Here is a 15,718-nt window from a genome sequence, read left to right as displayed (position 1 = left end):
TCCATAGGCCACTGTCACCTTCCGATAGCCGGCCACCGTGCTCCTCACCCTCAAGGCTCTCGTCTCCTTTGCAAAACTTGAACCAACACTGCACTGTACCTTCGTTAGCAGCTCCTAGGCCAAATGTGTTGATGTCTTGAGTTGTCCCCACTGTTTCATGACCCATCTGAACTCAAATAAAAAATCACTCGAATTTGCGTTTTGTCTAATATCATTTCTATAGTCTAAAATATAAAATAAACAGCAAGCAATGTCATTAGCAAAAAAATAAAGCGAGAAATGTGCATTAAAATGATGTAAAACATAACCACATTTACTTAAAAATGTATTCCTAAGGTTACGACAAAGGTCAGCAATGCAAAACCACAATTACTTTTGGACCAACCATGTTGGAGAAGACTCTTGAGAGTCCCTTGGACTGCAAGGAGATCCAACCAGTCCATTCTGAAGGAGATCAGCCCTGAGATTTCTTTGGAGGGAATGATGCTGAAGCTGAAATTCCAGTACTTTGGCCACCTCATGCGAAGAGTTGACTCATTGGAAAAGACTGTGATGCTGGGAGGAATTGCGGGCAGGAGGAGAAGGGGATGACAGAGGATGAGATGGCTGGATGGCATCACGGACTCAATGGACGTGAGTCTGAGTGAACTCCGGGAGTTGGTGATGGACAGGGAGGCCTGGTGTGCTGCGATTCATGGGGTCGCAAAGAGTCGGACACATCTGAGCTTCTGAACTGAACTGAACTGAATGAATAGTTCAATCTATTGGGTCACTCGGCGATCAACTCGGTCAGAAAGTTCGTCCAGCTGTACTAGAGTCTTAAAGGAAAAACAGGAGAGCTAATAATGACTATCGGTTAGTACAGTTATTGACAGTACTGTATGTCATAGAGTTCAAATAAAGAAATTAAGTAAGTGACCAAAGTCTTAAAAGATATCATCAACTCACATAAATATACAAATAGTGAAATGTAGTATGACTTCAGAGATTTATGAGAATATGTTTATCAGTTACAATTTGCAAATAACAGAGAACAACTCTGCTTCCTTAACCAGGAAGAGAGTGTATCAAAGGAATAACAAGTGGTTGGGGAACAGACAAGACACTGGAGAACCAAGTCTGGATGTGAGAGAGGAAGGAGGCAGGGCTGAGAGCGCTCCGCGTGTAGACAGCATCTGTCCTTTCTGTCTGTGCCCCCCTCTGTGTGAGTACGGGGAGAAATTAATCAGCTGGCCTAGTTTGGAGCAAGTGCACAAGAATAAAATTCCTAATTTACAGCCCCACTAAAGCTACAGAGGCTAAGTGATTCCTCCACAGGAAGCGAAGCAGTTCCCAGGAAGGACGGGTGCTGAACAGCTGTGTGAACCAGTGTATGTCTGCTTTAGAACACAGGACAAGCTGGGCTGGTGGGAAGCGAAAGAGACCAATTTAGGGAAGACTTTCTTTGTATCAGATACTGTGCAGTCTCGCACATTGTGTCATTTAATTCTTATACCAGTCTTGTAAATCAGATATTATTTTCCCCACTTTCTATCTGAGAAAACCATAGCCAGGTTAAGGAAATGGCTCCAGACCAAAAAACAATAAGCATGCTGGCCAGGACCTGAACTCATGTCTGCGAGCTCTGCAGCTGCCCTGTTTTGAGCTGGGAGGCAAGGCGAGATGTGCGTGCTGCTAGCCTCCGGGGAGAGCGGTCTGTCTAGATGACACTGCAGGAGCCCGGCGGGATGCTGGGTCCTCCAGAACGAGAGCAGGAGAGCAAACAGGTGCCAAGACGGAACTGGCTCCTGCAGGGAGGCCCCTTCCGGGCAGTCTCAGAGGAAGGGTAGGAGCTACAGAAACATACTGCTATGCGGGCCAGTGATCAGCCTTTGATTTGCTTTTAAAAATAAACAATAAACACAGAAAAATATACCTGACCTCCAGTTTAGCAGGATAAAAGGAGGACAAAAGGCAAACGTAAAGGTGGAAAGGGGTCACAGAGCGTGAACACAGCTGAGGATCTGACTTAGCCCAGTGTCTGCGGGGTCGATAATTCTTGTGGATAGGCAGACACTTTGTCTTCTAATAATTTACCACTGAAAAATGCTGACGGAGTACATGTGCTACAAACTACAGTCATAAAGAGACTGGTGTAAATTGAGGTTTGAGAAAAGGGCGGGAAATCAAATGGGCCTGGTGGAACATGGGAAGGAGATGGAGACTGCTGAAGGACTTCAAACAGGAGAGTGACAGGACTCCACTTTATCAAAATTACCCTGGTAGTTGGGTGGCAAATAGGCTAAGCGGGAAAAACGACAGCAGAATATCTAGTTATTCCCACTGAGTCACTTCCTGAGTGAAAGAGAAAGGCTTCCTTAATGGAGCTCTGTCGCTTTGCTGTGTTCAGGGCAAAACTGTGCAATGGGCTTTCTGGCCCGAATACCCTGCTCTCTTTTTGTTAATGTCCTTCTTCCCTCTTCAGTCCCCATTTATATCTACAAATCAGGGGCTACCACCTTCTTTATTTCTGCTCCCCACTTAACCACCGGACTAGGAAGGCACTGCTACACCAATGACTGCCAACATTTTAAGGTGGTGCTTCACTTCTGGGACTGATGTTCACATTTTAATCAATGCCGTCCATCGAACCAACAAGAGCATTAATGCTGAGGCGTCAATAAATGAATGGGCTTATTAAAATATCTGGATTGGGAATTTCTCTTAGCATTCAAATCCATCACAAAGTATGAAAGTTCTATGACGGTATCTGGCCTCCACTGAAAGGTTATTTTTGATGTTGAAAAGCATCTTTTCATGAAGTGAAGTGAAAGGCAAATGAGAAAATGAAAGACATACCCATTTGAATGCAGACTTCCAAAGAATACCAAGGAGAGATAAGAAAGCCTTCCTCAGTGATCAGTGCAAAGAAATAGAGAATGGGAACAGAATGGGCAAGACTAGAGATCTCTTCAAGAAAATTAGAGATACCAAGGGAACATTCCATGCAAAGATGAGCTCAATAAAGGACAGAAATGGTATGGGCTTTACAGAAGCAGAAGATATTAAGAAGAGGTGGCAAGAACACACAGAAGAACTGTGCAAAAACTATCTTCAGGACCCAGATAATCACAATGGTGTGATCACTCACCCAGAGCCAGACATCGTGGAATGTGAAGTCAAGTGGGCCTTAGGAAGTATCATTATGAACAAAGCTAGTGGAGGTGATGGAATTCCAGTTGAACTATTTCTAATCCTGAAAGATGATTCTGTGAAAGTGCTGCACTCAATATGCCAGCAAATTTGGAAAACTCAGCAGTAGCCACAGGACTGGAAAAGTTCAGTTTTCATTCCAATCCCAAAGAAAGGCAATGCCAAAGAATGCTCAAACTACCGCACAACTGTACTCATCTCACATACATTATTAGTAAAATAATGCTCAAAATTCTCCAAGCCAGGCTTCAGCAATACATGAACCGTGACCTTCCAGATGTTCAAGCTGGTTTTAGGAAAGGCAGAGGAACCTGAGATCAAATTGCCAACATCCACTGGGTCATAGAAAAAGCAAGGGAATTCCAGAAAAACATCTAGTTCTGCTTCATTGACTATGATAAAACCTTTGACTGTGTTGATCACAACAGTGGAAAATTCTGAAAGAGATGGGAATACCAGACCACCTTAGCTGCCTCCTGAGAAATCTGTATGCAGATTCAAGAAGCAATGATTAGAACCAGACATGGAACAACGGACTGGTTCCAGATTGGGAAAGGAATACATCAGGGATGTATATTGTCACCCTGCTTATTTAACTTCTATGCAGAGTACATGAGAAATGCTGGACAGGATGAAGCACAAGCTGGAATCAAGATTGCCGGGAGAAACATCAATAACCTCACATATGCAGATGACACCACGCTAATGGCAGAAAGTGAAGAAGAACTAAGAGCCTCTTGATGAAAGTGAAAGAGGAGAGTGGAAAAGTTGGCTCAAAACTCAACATTCAGAAAACTAAGATCATGGCATCTGGTCCCATCACTTCATGGCAAATAGATGGGGAAACAGAGGAAACAGTGACAGACTTTATTTTCTTGGGCTCCAAAATCACTGCAGATGGTGACTGCAGCCATGAAATTAAAAGATGCTTGCTCCTTGGGAAAAAAGCTATGACCAACCTAGACAGCTTGTTAAAAAGCAGAGACATTACTTTACCAACAAAGGTCCATCTATTCAAGGCTATGGTTTTTCCAGTAGTCACGTATGGATATGAGAGTTGGTCTATAAAGAAAGCTGAGCACTGAAGAATTGATGCTTTTGAACCTTGGTGTTGGAGAAGACTCTTGAGAGTCCCTTGGACAGCAAGACGATCCAACCAGTCCATCCTAAAGGAAATTCAGTCCTGAATATTTGTTGGAAGGACTGATGCTGAAGTTGAAGCTCCAATACTTTGGACACTTGATGTGAAGAACTGACTCATTGGAAAAGACCCTGATGCTGGGAAAGATTGACGGTGGGAGGAGAAGGGGATAAGATGGTTGGATGGCGTCACCAACTCGATGGACATGAATCTGAGCATTTGGGGACTTGGTGATGGACAGGGAAGCCTGGTGTGCTGCAGTCTGTGGAGTCACAAAGAGTCTGACACGACTGAGCACCTGAACGGAACTGAATTCCATTCATGACCTTGACCTTTTATGATCTGGTGTATAAATGACCCCCTGTCTAAGCTGTGTCTTTTGCAGCACGAAGGGGCTGCCCATGCTGCAGCGTTCCTTTCCGCCATTTATCGCATGTGGATGCAGAGATCAGTGCAAGTGGGATAATAAGATCAAGTGCTCACGTTACGGGATGTGAGACCTTGAGCATGCTATGTCACCTTTCTGGGCCTTAGTTTCCTCATCTACACGTGGATATACTACTAACACCTGTCTCATATCTACCTCTTAAAGAAGTTTTGAGGATTAACTCAAAGTGAAAAACCACTGAGCACAATACCGAGCACATAGCAGTCAACAAACAGAAGGGACTGTGGGTGAATGTTTCTAGCATAGCAGCGAAGTTACTATTTTACATCACTGCTCTGCAGTCACGAGGCAGGTCTTTGGGCTCCCAGATGAGACGCTCCTTCGAAGTGTGATTCGTGGCTCATTTGACTTTACATCCTCAGTGGAATAGCTGGCACTTGGTAAGTGGTTAGCAAATAACTGCTCAGGAATGAATGGATTTCTTGGACTTTGTGCTTCTAAATGTCTCTGTTTAAAAGTCATGTTATCTAAGTGGTTTAAAATGTTTGGAGGTTCCGTGGGACTAAAGAGGCAGACTAAGTGTCAGAAAGATCATCAGAGTGTATCAAGCAGTGGGATGGGAATTCTAGAGGCTTCCGCGCCATGCTGCCAGGCTTCTGAGAGCTTTCTCACACAGCGTATCTTGTACCCCTCAACACACCCCTAACAGACAACATTTCCAGATAACGAACAGGAAAACAGCCATGGAACCAGCTAGTTTGCTTGAAGGCGTTGCACTCCTAAGGGGAACAGATATAAATGAGAAGGGTAGAGTGCAGTAGTCAGAACCCCAAACAGCTTGGTCCCACCTCCTATCAGCTGGGTGACCTTGGGGGGGGGGGCACTGACGCACTCCTGTCAGCTGCCTCACAGGCAGGAATGACAGTGAGAGCGTCCCCTCAGAGGCTGCTGTGAAAGCTACCTGAGGAAAAGGCCATTCAGGCTCCCTGTCTGAACGCAGTCTAACTCACCTTCACACTGCAGGCCGCTGGGCCCCCGGCAGCGCCACATGGGCCCGAACTCACGGCAGTGATGCCCAAGGCCTCAGCCCCGGGTGACTCCCTCCCTGATATGGGCAAAGTCCAAAGCTTTCTCATGTCCCTTTTACACAAAGAATACTTACTGGAAAATGACTAACAAACAGCAAAGTTGAATAAAGTGCAAAGTATGACTTTTGTGAGCTTATTTTTTTGAATATTTCTCTCTGCAGTGATGAAATGTGCCCATCACGGAGGACATGCACACACAGAAGCTTTTCTACACCAAAGAGCAGAAGCCTTCCTGGTTCCACAGATGACGTCCAGCAGGTGGCCGTCTGCTCGGTATCAGGGGAGACAGGTCCTTTTAGGCAACTGACCGCAACACGGACTAGTGTCAGCCACAGGCTGATGGGGCACTCTCATGCTGGCTGCACAACAGAATCGCCTGTGAAACTTAAAATAGTCGATGCTCAGGTTCTACCTCAGACTAATTAAATCAGAATCTCTTGGACAAGGCTCAGGCATCAGTAATGTTTTTAACTACCTTAATGATTACTATGTACAGCCAAGACTGAAAACTTGGCTGAAAGTTTTGTGGCCACAACAGCTAAACTCGCCTAATCAGTTTTCCACTGGTTCCTCTACAAGATACCTTGTTTATCTGGAAAGTTTTTCTCATCTGTAATTTATGTGTATATTCTTAATTCATACATAAATCATTGACACTGTCTTGAATATTTTCTTGCAGCATTCAGTTCAGTTAGGTTCAGTCGTTCAGTCGTGCCCGACTCTTCACAACCCCATGAATCACAGCACTTCAGGCCTCCCTGTCCATCACCAACCAACTCCTGGAGTTTATTCAAACTCATGTCCATCGAGTCAGTGATGCCATCCAGCCATCTCATCCTCTGTCATCCCCTTCTCCTCTTGCCCCAATCCCTCCCAGCATCAGGGTCTTTTTCAATGAGTCAACTCTTTGCAGGAGGTGGCCAAAGTATTTAGCATCAGTCCTTCCAATGAACACCCAGGACTGATCTCCTTTAGAATGGACTGGTTGGATCTCCTTGCAGTCCAAGGGACTCTCAAGAGTCTTCTCCAACACCACAGTTCAAAAGCATCAATTTTTCGGCATTCAGCTTTCTTCCCAGCCCAACCCTCACATCCATACATGACCACTAGAAAAACCATAGCCTTGACTAGACTGACCTTTGTTGGCAAAGTAATGTCTCTGCTTTTCAATATGCTATTTAGGTTGGTCATAACTTTCTTTCCAAGGAGTAAGCGTCTTTTAATTTCATGCATCTGCAGTGATTTTTGAAGCCCCCCAAAATAAAGTCAGCCACTGTTTCCACTGTTTCCCCATCTATTTGCCATGAAGTGATGGGACCAGATGCGATGATCTTCGTTTTCTGAATGTTGAGCTTTAAGCCAACTTTTTCACTCTCCTCTTTCACTTGCAGCATTAATGACCACTAATTAAAAATTGAGTATATGCAACTAAATACTGATGCTTATATTACTATTCAAACATATATATCTCACTCTAAGTAAAATCGACTAGTAAAGGGTCAAGATAACAATTGATCCTTCAGTGAAAGAAAGTGAAGTCGCTCAGTCGTGTCCGACTCTTTGTGACCCCCTGGACTGTAACCTACCAGGCTCCTCTGGCCACGGGATTCTCCAGGCAAGAATACTGGAGTGGGTTGCCATTTCCTTCTCCAGGGGATCTTCGTGACCCAGGGATTGAACCCCGGTCTCCCGCCTTGCAGGCAGACGCTTTAACCTCTGAGCCACCAGGGAAGCCCAGTAAAGGGTCAAGATTGATGACAACAATTGATGACAGAAAATACTGATTCTTATTCAAAGCGCAAACTTCAGGGATTTCTGGTCAGAAATCCCCACTGGCTAGACAGGTGTCGCCATCTACTGGCAAAGTGTGATATCGCGCCTGATTCCGTGCATCCAGAGGAGACTCCCTGTCTTTAACAGGTGCTGTTACCCTCCACCGGAGAAGGCAATGGCACCCCACTCCGGTATTCTTGCCTGGAAAATCCCATGGACGGAGGAGCCTGGTGGGTGTTAGGGACCAAACGACGGTCTCTAGGACCTGAGTCATGTTTACCAGAAAGAGACAGGATATGCGCTCATCCTGCCTGGCCAATCATGTAACGCCAGCTACTCCTGTAACTGAGACAAAGAACTGCCTGTATATAAGCCGCCATACTCCTTTGTTCGCGGCTCTTGTCGGATTCCCTTGCGTGGGATGAGACTTGAGCCCTAGCGCGCTAGAGATAAACTCCCTTCTTGTTTTTGCATTACTGTGGTGGACTTGCTCTCTCGGTCGGTTCGGGGATATGGGCTCGGAGCATAACAGTGGGCTGCCGTCTATGGGGTCACGAAGAGTTGGACATGACTGAGCGAATTCACTTTCACTTTTCACTCTCATGCATTGGAGAAGGAAATGGCAACCCACTCCAGTGTTCTTGCCTGGAGAGTCCCAGGGACGGGGGAGCCTGGTGGGCTGCCGTCTATGGGGTCGCACAGAGTCGGACACGACTGAAGCAACTCAGCAGCAGCAGCAGCAGCTGCCCTCCACAAAGAAGCAATGCAGAGGAAGAGGGCCCCTCCCAGAAGGGCCCTGTGACCGGCTTCAGGGAAGACCTGTTTCTTCTGGCCCCAAGCCCAGATTCAGCTACCTCCAAGTCATGCTGGTTCTTTCAAGGAGAGGCTAGCGCTAGCAACAAAAATCCGAAGCTGGGCCTCAGGCTTCCATACCTAAAAAGTATTTATTGAGAAAACTTTAAAATCTTCCTGTAGATTGAACTACAAAAGAGTTATCCAGAATATATTAGAAGGTCCTCCTGATTTTTTAAATTATCACTGAATTATGCTTTGAGAGTTACTGTCAGCCTGGAAGGACACTGTAAGAAGCACTGAGTGCTGCCTTCACCATTTCTGTTCACCTTTCCTCACTCACTATCAGACCTGCCGCTTTGCTCCAAGCTACCAAACTCCGTATCTGGCAGTCCATCCCCTCAGTCAGGGGTCTCCACATGACACGATTCCCACCAATGGGGTGTAAGGAACACCGACTAGTTTTCTACTCAATAACCTCACTCCTTACTAACAGAGCCCAGTTCTGTTCACACTAGCAATATGCCCAAGAGTCGGGAATCCCGATCAGTCTCCCCTTTCACATTAACTTCTAGAAGCCTGAGCCAAATGCGTGGCTCTTCTCTAATAAGGACGGCCCTGCAGAGTACAGTATTTCTACTTTGACTTTCCATCTCCACCCAAGATTTCCATTTATCTTTTTCACCTACTTTCACAAATACTATCTTGCTGCCCTTCTCCCATTAAACCACCCTCAAATCTTTCTAAAGTAAACCATGTAGAAACCTCAGCAAGGAGAGCCAAGAGAAACAGAGAAAGAGGAGAGGGATAGAAAGAGAGAGAAAGAGGAGGCAGGAAAGGGCAGGAGGCAGACAAGGAAGGAAGGGGAGAGGGGAAGAGGAAAAGGGGGAAGGAAGGGAGGGAAGGTGGGAGGAGAGAGGGCAGGTCATGCAGACAGTGAGAAAGGGGGAGGGACAGCCAGGGGAGAGGAGAAGGGGAAGGGAGGGAGGGAAGGTGGGGAGGAGAAGGGGAAGGGAGGGAGGGAAGGTGGGGAGGAGAAGGGGAAGGGAGGGGAGGTGGGGAGGAGAGAGGGCAGGTCATGCAGACAGCGAGAAAGGGGGAGGGACAGCCAGGGGAGAGGAGCCAGAGAGGAGGGCAGAGCGGAGAGAGCGGACAGACACGACTGGGTGAAGGGGAGCCGTGCAGGTCCAGACGGATGAAGGAACCGTGGCCACCACCACCATCGGCGACTCACAGTGAGAGTCAGAGAGGCGGATGATAAAGGCATACCAACAGGAGGCCCACTTGCTGGCGGGGTACGAGTCCAGTTCCAAGCTTTTGAAACGTTTTTCTCTCAATTCCTGTTGTCAGGTGAGCAATCACCTTGAGACAGTGGTTCCTGTGGGTTCACTATCCAGAGGCAAGCGCCTGTGGCCACAGTGTTGCTCGACAATCAGCATGATAGAGTGATGAGCAGCGATGGTTTTTATCTGGCAGCGAATAGGTGGGGCCAGAATGAACGGCACTCATGAATAGCTGATTTCAGCTCTCAGAAACACTGAGCTTCCCACGCAGAGCTCTGCCATGTGCTGTGCTTAGGCGCTCAGTCGTGTCCGACTCTTTGCAATCCCATGGACTGCAGCCCACCAGACTCCTCTGTCCATGGAATTCTCCAAGCAGGAATACTGGAGAGGGTTGCCATGCCCTCCCCCAGGGGATCTTCCCAACCCAGGGATCGAACCCAGGTCTCCCGCATTGTAGGCAGATGCTTTACCAGCTGAGCCACCAGGGAAGCCCAAGAATACTGGAGTGGGCGGCCCTTCCCTTCCCCAGCGCATCCTCCCGACCCAGAAATTGAACCGGGGTCGCCTGCATTGTAGGTGGATTCTTTACCAGCTAAGCTACCGGGGACGGCCGTGTACAGCTAGCATATGATAAATATCTAGTGACTACTTGTTCCTTCCCTCACTTTCTGTGTTCACACACAAACTTTCTACTTCCTTTATTTGTCTAGCATATCTCAGGGGTCACCAACCTACTTATTTCTTAACAAAGACAAGCTTCTTCCATCAGTTTTTTAATCTCACTCTCTATGGCAAAATGTAATATCCTCAAATAAAGGTTAAAATTCATACTATATTTGGCATATTTTTTTATCTTGACAATGTTCCTTTCTACATTCTGATATCAAAAGAGGGAAATGTCTAGCTTCGAATTTAGCTTAATGCAGCCCACTAAAATAAATACATAAAACAATTTTAACAGATGCCTCGCACACAGAATACACATTATGTCCATCTAAACTTTTATTTGGGGCTTTCCTGGTGGCTCAGTGGTAAAGAATCCACCCACAATTCAGGAGATGTGCGTTCTATCACTGGGTTGGGAAGATCCCCTGGAGAAAGAAATGGCAACTCACTCCAGTGTTCTTGCCTGGGAAATCCCATGGACAGAGGAGCCTGGCGGGCTACAGTCTATGGGGTTGCAAAAGAGTTGGACATCACTTGGCAACTAAACAACAACAACAATATCCTTATTTGGCTTCTCGACATATTTCACTATGCAAAAATTCTCTTTTTTCAAAGAGGAAGCACTGAATTTCTCTAGTTAGCTCCTTGTAAATCTATACCAATTTTATACACAAATGGCTACAGTCCAACTTTCTCAACTGACTCTTCTGTGAAAGGCACAAGATGATCTTGGATGGAAAAACTGAACTTTTACAATTCAGTAAATTGTTAAGCATTAGTTAAGTCTTTCTTCACTGTTTTCAATCCTAATACAGTTTCTAATCATATCCCTGCTTTCAATTCCTGATCCTATAAAAAGAAACAATGGGATAGCCAAGCTATTTCACCTATAAATAGATACCAGGTTATTTCTGCTCCCTCAGAATTTCTGTTTTCCTACAGATGATTGTAACTCTCAGTTACTAGGGCTAAGCAGTTGACAGAGTACATTCCACTACAAAACAGCATGGAACAGTTTTATGTCCTAGTTCCATTTTTCTCTAGTCAAAATGATGATACATTTTTTAGATGAACCAGCTTCTTAGCTTCCAGCCATGGCTGAGAAATAGACAAATGCTCTGTTCTATGTTTATGTCATAGAAACCAAGTGTGGTTTCAAGAAGAAGCAAACTTTCCAGTCAATTGTTGTTGGAAGAGCTAACTATTAATAATTCACAATAAAATCATGGCTGATATCAGATACTTAACATTCACATGGGCAAGAAAAGTAAAGGCTAACACTACGTAAACTACATGCTGTGGTCCAGGCAGTAAAGAGCTCTATTAAACAGGTCAATTAGCTCAGCAATCTGAAGGCACATTTGATAATTCACTCATCTAAAGGTAAAGACTTCTGTCCAAAATCAACCACTGTATAGATGAGGTCTTAATCTGGGTTGCTATTAATAGAATATCACAGATGGGGTGGCTTAATAATAGTCCTTTCTTCCTCACAGTGCCATAGGCTGGAAGTCCAAGGTAGAACCAGCAGCTCTGGTATCTGGTGAAGACTCTCTCCCTTTTTCACAGGCGGCCATCTTCCCTTGTATCCGCCCTGGCAGAGAGAGAGTAAAGAGAGAGGAAACTAGCTCTCTCATGCCTCTTCTTAGAGACTAATCCCATTAAGAGGGCTCAGTGATCAGTGCAAAGAAATCGAGGAAAACAATAGAATGGGAAAGACTAGAGATCTCTCCAATAAAATTAGAGATACCAAGGGAACATTTCATGCAAAGATGGGCTCAATAAAGGACAGAAATGGTATGGACCTAACAGAAGCAGAAGATATTAAGAAGAGGTGACAAGAATACACAGAAGAACTGTACAAAAAAAAGATCTTCACAACGCAGATAATCACGATGGTGTGATCACTCACCTAGAGCCAGACATCCCGGAATGTGAAGCCAAGTGGGCATTATGAAGCACCACTATGAACAAAGCTAGTGGAGGTGATGGAATTCCAGTTGAGCTGTTTCAAATCCTGAAAGATGATGCTGTGAAAGTGCTGTACTCAATATGCCAGCAAATCTGGAAAACTCAGCAGTGGCCACAGGACTGGAAAAGGTCAGTTTATTCCAGTCCCAAAGAAAGGCAATGCCAAAGAATGCTCAAACTACCACACAATTGCATTCATCTCACACGTTAGTAGAGTAATACTCAAAATTCTCCAAGCCAGGCTTCAACAATATGTGAACCGTGAACTTCCAGATGTTCAATCTGGTTTTAGGAAAGGCAGAGGAACCTGAGATCAAATTGCCAACATCCACTGGATCATTGAAAAAGCAAGAGAGTTCCAGGAAACATCTATTTCTCCTTTATTGACTATGCCAAAGCCTTTGACGGTGTGGATCACAATAAACTGTGGACAATTCTGAAAGAGATGGGAATACCAGACCACCTAACCTGCCTCTTGAGAAATCTGTATGCAGGTCAGGAAGCAACAGTTAGAACTGGACATGGAACAACAGACTGGTTCCAAACAGGAAAAGGAGTACGTCAAGGCTGTATATTGTCACCCTGCTTATTTAACTTCTATGCAGAGTACATCATGAGAAACGCTGGGCTGGAAGAAGCACAAGCTGGAATCAAGATTGCTGGGAGAAATATCAATAACCTCAGATATGCAGATGACACCACCCTTATGGCAGAAAGTGAAGAAGAACTAAAGAGCCTCCTGATGAAAGTGAAAGAGCAGAGAGCAAAAACGAAGATCATGGCATCTGGTCCCATCACTTCATGGCAAATAGATGGGGAAACAGTGGCTGACTTTATTTTTTGAGCTCCAAAATCACTGCAGATGGTGACTGCAGCCATGAAATTAAAAGACACTTACTCCTTGAAAGGAAAGTTATGACCAAACTAGATAGCATATTAAAAAGCAAGAGATATTCCTATGTCAACAAAGGTCCATCTATTCAAGGCTATGGTTTTTCCAGTAGTCATGTATGGATGTGAGAGTTGGTATATAAAGCAAGCTGAGCACAGAAGAATTGATGCTTTTGAACTGTGGTGTTGGAGAAGACTCTTGAGAGTCCCTTGGACTGCAAGGAGATCAATCCAGTCCACCCTAAAGGAGATCAGTCCTGGGTGTTCATTGGAAGGACTGATGCTGAGGCTGAAGCTCCAATACTTTGGTCACCTGATGCGAATAACTAACTGATTTGAAAAGACCCTGATGCTGGGAAAGATTGAGGGCAGGAGGAGAAGAGGATGACAGAGGATGAGATGGTTAGATGGCATCACTGACTCAATGGACATGAGTTTGGGTAAACTCCGGGAGCTGGTGATGGACAGCAAGGCATGGTGTGGTGCAGTTCAGGGGGTCGCAAAGACTTGGACACGACTGAGCAACTGAACTGAACTGAATCATTCAAGGCTCCATCCCCTGACACCATCACACTGGGGGAAGTGTGTGTGGGGGTGGTTTAGGATTTCATCACATGAATTTGGGGGAAAGACAACTATTCAGTCCATAGCAGATGCTCTAGGGCATGGATTGGCTTTAGGAATGTTATTCGTGGTGTCACGTGAAGGTTCCCAGTTAGTGACAACTGACTTCAGCTGGCCATATTCCAGGCCAGAGTGTTTTCTTTTCTATTGAATGGGTGCTTGGTTTTTTTAGGATTTTTGGTGTCCTGATAAATAACAACTGTTAAGAAGAGTACCCACAAAATAAATAAAGCAAAAAAAAAAAAATCACTTCATGCCTTTTGAAAGCCACAGGAGAGCTTTCTGTCTAAGAAGCTATGATATCTAACAAGGGCCATTTGATGTATGGGAAGATGACTTGGACCTGTTATCTACTTTTGATTAAGGCCCTGATTTTGTAAAGCTATTTATTTACTTAGAAAAGATAAGTTACAATTTTTTTGTCCAGTAGAGATGCAAGTAATTTCTTTTCAGCAGAACTGGTATTCCAAAATTTGAAACTTACTGCTCTACAGAACGTTAACTAGTTCTGCATCCAGCTGAGGAACTGGTCTTGGCCGTCTTTTACCTTCTTTCAGTCTCTTATATCCTCTTTGAACCAGCCTGACTTTCCTGTAAAGTAAACTGCATCTTTCACGTGCACTCATCACATATTTGTATGAATTACATATATTTTAAAATTATATTTTATCATATCCTCTTCCCCACCTTACTGCAAATTAAGAAACATAAAAGTTTAGCGAAACGGATGTGCTTAAAGACAATACACTCTAAGTATCTACTTTCTTTACTGGAAAATTTGACTGCATAACACAGCTTCAGCGCTGAGGCCAAACAGTCTTGTCAGTATCTCACTCTTGAACTTACCTCACTTGTTCATGCGCTTCCTGGCAGAACCGGAGTTTCAGCCCTCTGTCTCAGCTCTCTAAAGGCAGGTCACTTTCACCATGCGGCAGACTGTAGATAACAACACCCTCTATCGGCTGAGGAGCGGAAAGAAAAGCTGAGCTGAACGTGCACAGTCTCTCCTCCCTTATCCATCAACCAAGGAAGGCATTCACCCTTCCCTGGGGAGGAGGTAAAGAGCAGGAGAGAAGAGGCCAGAAATGAGCACAGAAAGTTAAACCACTGCTGCCGCAACTCGGGACGTCTGATCACCCCGCTCCTCCGGGAAACGGAGTGACCCTCCAGCGTGGAGAAGAGCACAAGCCGGGTCTTTGCCGTAACGGATCACGTGACTGCTCCCTGCACGTTTAGCATCTTAACTATAAACTAAGCAATAACACAGAATACTTTTATATTGGGCTCTTATAAGAGACATCAACCAATTCATATAATAGCAAAAGAAGTAAGTTTTATTCAACTTTACCTTCAAGCAAAGTTGGTACACAGGGATGTGTTGAATGAACAGATGACTGGATAATGAGGCACAGGGTGCTATTTCAACATATCAAGGGAAGCTGAAGTTTTTCTTACAAGTAAAACAGAGAATCTAGTCAAACAGCAGAGCACATGTCTGCAACACGGCAGCTAATGAAGTAGTTTTTTGAAAGAATGGTGGCTAAATCAGCTTGGGGCTAAAAATAACATCTGAAATATACTGACTTGATCCTTCCCTGTGCCTCTGAATTTCATCCAAATTATCCCACATCAACCAGAATGAGAATCATTAAGGTCCTTCAGTGAAGGAGATGCCACATGATCTCTTGGAAGAGAATTTCATGTCCCCCAAATCTTACAGCTGAGAATATTTAGAAGTCCATGTGAAATCCTCTCTGCTCCAAAACAAATGCAATTCTATTTTCTCTTCAGAAAAGGAATGAAGCTTTGTTAGAGAAATCTCCTCTTTGCAAAACATATTTTAACAATTTTCCATGAAATCTACCCCAGATAATCTGAAACTTTTTAAAAAAGAAAATCTAAACAAGCC

General features: G+C 44.7%; 1 long non-coding RNA gene across 3 annotated transcripts in view; it reads right to left on the bottom strand.

The window, feature by feature from the left end:
* The window catches only part of LOC138441558 (uncharacterized), a 47,704-nt gene that overhangs the window by 18,289 nt on the left and 13,697 nt on the right, over nucleotides 1-15,718 (bottom strand). For 2 of the 3 annotated variants that reach the window (XR_011257415.1, XR_011257416.1), the window contains exons 2-3: nucleotides 14,656-14,771; nucleotides 14,294-14,400 (exon numbers count right to left, since the gene is read on the bottom strand). This is a non-coding gene — a long non-coding RNA (uncharacterized lncRNA). The remainder of the gene's footprint in view (nucleotides 1-14,293; nucleotides 14,401-14,655; nucleotides 14,772-15,718) is intronic. The other variant, XR_011257414.1, reaches the window with a different exon arrangement.

The sequence above is a fragment of the Ovis canadensis genome, chromosome 5, assembly GCF_042477335.2.
Source record: "Ovis canadensis isolate MfBH-ARS-UI-01 breed Bighorn chromosome 5, ARS-UI_OviCan_v2, whole genome shotgun sequence".
NCBI classification, from domain to species: domain Eukaryota; kingdom Metazoa; phylum Chordata; class Mammalia; order Artiodactyla; family Bovidae; genus Ovis; species Ovis canadensis.
Note: the sequence above shows the minus strand (reverse complement) of the source record. Positions and strands in the feature narration are given on the sequence as shown.